Below are 2,667 nucleotides of genomic sequence, written 5' to 3'. Positions count from 1 at the left end.
GAAAAATGCACAAAAATTACAAACATAAATTCCAGATTTTCTTTCAGCAAAAATTGTTTTAGAAGAGGTGTAAAAATCCATATATGGACATTAAAGGTATTGCACACGGGTCCTTCATTTCGTGGAACTCTTCAATTCCAGGAAAGAACCCAATAAAGTTCAGACTACATTGTGTATGAACTTAATTTATCATGGCGATTTGACTTCCGCAAAAAATGTAAAACGGGATTAGGAAATCAGTTTTTATTCTTCAACCCAGTTTGCCCCCAGGATGCAAATAGAAATTCGAAAATCTTATTGCACATCTACAATACATTACACGTTTTATTTTTAATACTATTGAAGAGATAATTATACCTCTTCATGCGATCTTTTGTGAAAATTACTTATTTCAATTACCCCATTCTCGCAAAGCAAAGCCATATTTTAAATGATGAGTTCGCTTCAGTCAAAACTGTAAGAGAAGACTGATTAACGAAGGTAAAGTGACAGACAGACGGACGGAATAGGTAAACAACATTATACACAAACATTCCCCTTAAAGTGAAGGTTAACTATTTTTTCTTTAAAATATTTTTAAAAACTGGTTCTGATAACATTTTCCTGTTAATTAATGAAATAACAGTATGGAGCTAAATATATATCAAAAGAAGGAAGCAGTATTAATTCATGACAGTTCAGGGGAAATAAATGCAATGATTATCAATATCAATAAACATTTAGAGAGAAATTCCACGTCAGTGATTATTGAACATGTTAATTTCTCTGGTGGTATTGTTCTTATCTGTCATGTATCCAGGAAAAGCAAAGTTCTGCAAGTAAGTACAATGTATGTTATATTTGAGATCAAAGTATGTTCACCTGAAGAATGATTAAATCCAGAAAGCGCTTGTGATAAACGGTGTATTTTTTCTTTTATGATTATTTTTATTGTTTGATATCAACCTTTAACTACTTTTGCTTATTATATATATAATATACTTGGGTTTTTAATTTTAAATGTTTTCAGTGATACTCTAAAGAGATGTTGTGCAAATTACTTATTGGTGGATGGTGCGTGTCGGCGTACGTATTCTTTAACTTTTACAATATTTTGTAAAAATAAGGTGATTAATTTTTTCCATATTGTTTCACAATACAATTCTTAATATTTTTCTATTAAAAAGCCTGCATTGGATCATGGGGGATAAACTGTACCAAGCCCTGCAAAGAGAACTTCTACGGATATGGTTGTAGTTCGACATGTGTTTGTGGGGATGACCAGATCTGTCACAGTAAAGTAGGGTGCATCAATATATATGGTACGTATCTCAATTGCTATTTAATGTTTGATTTACAAAAAATATTTTTTATTAATCATGACATTTGTACTTGTACACCTTATGTTTACAAACATTTTTAGATTAATCTAACATCTGACCTATCAAGCATATGTGTCACTTTGAACTTCAAACTGAAGTACAATATATATTATAAAGGGAAAAACAAAGTACAAAAATAAACATTATAATTATATGAACGTATTTGACACCTGCTTTATAGCTTCAATAGTCAGTTATTTATTAACTGCTAGAAATAGAGTCCATACCTTTGACTCGGCAAAAACAAAAACGATCTACACGAATTGTAAGACTAAGGCAAAATTTGACAATCAATTACAGATATGATTTTTGTATTCATACGTATGAAACAGAATTTGTGTAAAATCTTATGCGTGAAAAGAATTAAGAAAACACTTGCTGTGGCCTTCAACTCGACATTTAGATATATCAACGATTTATTGTCAATTAACAATGGTAACATATGTCTCATATTTGAAAAATTCACTTGAAAACGACATTAATGGTAATCTAACAACCACGCTCTATGATAAACGTGATGACTTTAACTTTTCTATCGTCAACTCCCCCTCACTTATGCAGCAATATACCATCATCACCTACATACGGAGTTTAAATATCTCAGTTGATTTAAAAGGCAAGAGCATGCTCTATGTATAAACAATTTCTAAAACGAGGTAAATTATTGATCAACAAGTTGATGAAACAAGAATATCTGGCCTCTTGTTTAAAGCCATCATTTCGTAAGTTTTATGGTCGATACAATGACCTCGTCAGCAAATACAATTTATCATTGAGTCAAATACTGACTGACGTTTTTCATACTAATTGTTAGTCCCTTATTTATACACTGAATTGACGACGGGTTTTTCTGTTATTTCCCGATCATGACAAGGAACACAGCTGTGACCGGTCGGCAGGGATGTTCACTGCGACCTGATCCCAAATCTGGTGTTTTGTAGGTCGTGTTAGTTCTGCTCCTATTTTGTATTGTTTTATGGACTTTTGATCTTGAATACTGTTCGTTACCACCATATAATTCATTCATATAGATAGACAGACAGACACCAGATAAAGTGGTCCATTAATGTCGCTCTGCTCAGCAGGCGACACAAAAATAGATCTGCTAAAACCGGTATCCGGATACAATAGGAAACCATGGGGAATCTGGTAGGCTGCTTGAAGACCTGTTCTCCAAAAACTACAGAACTTTTTATCAATCAGAAACTATGATACATTGTTAGGATCAACCTTAAAGTATTTGTATCATTTATGTGTATTTAACAGGATGTTTAACAAAATATTTTGCAAATAATCGATGACAAGG

The 2,667-nt window shown here is 32.4% G+C and overlaps 1 long non-coding RNA gene across 1 annotated transcript; it reads left to right on the top strand.

Annotated features, from left to right (window-relative positions):
- The first annotated feature begins 676 nt into the window (after positions 1 to 676).
- LOC134234989 (uncharacterized) lies at positions 677 to 1,345 on the top strand. Its single transcript, XR_009985307.1, has 3 exons — positions 677 to 818; positions 1,010 to 1,065; positions 1,167 to 1,345. It is a non-coding gene; the product is annotated as an uncharacterized LOC134234989 (long non-coding RNA).
- The last annotated feature ends 1,322 nt before the right edge of the window (positions 1,346 to 2,667 follow it).

This window comes from Saccostrea cucullata, unplaced genomic scaffold (assembly GCF_032062105.1).
Source record: "Saccostrea cucullata isolate Sc308-1 unplaced genomic scaffold, CSIRO_AGI_Scuc_v1 ctg23377, whole genome shotgun sequence".
In the NCBI taxonomy this organism is placed as follows: Eukaryota; Metazoa; Mollusca; class Bivalvia; order Ostreida; family Ostreidae; genus Saccostrea; species Saccostrea cuccullata.
The sequence above is the reverse complement of the archived record's forward strand: the minus strand, read 5'-3'. Positions and strand labels throughout refer to the sequence as shown.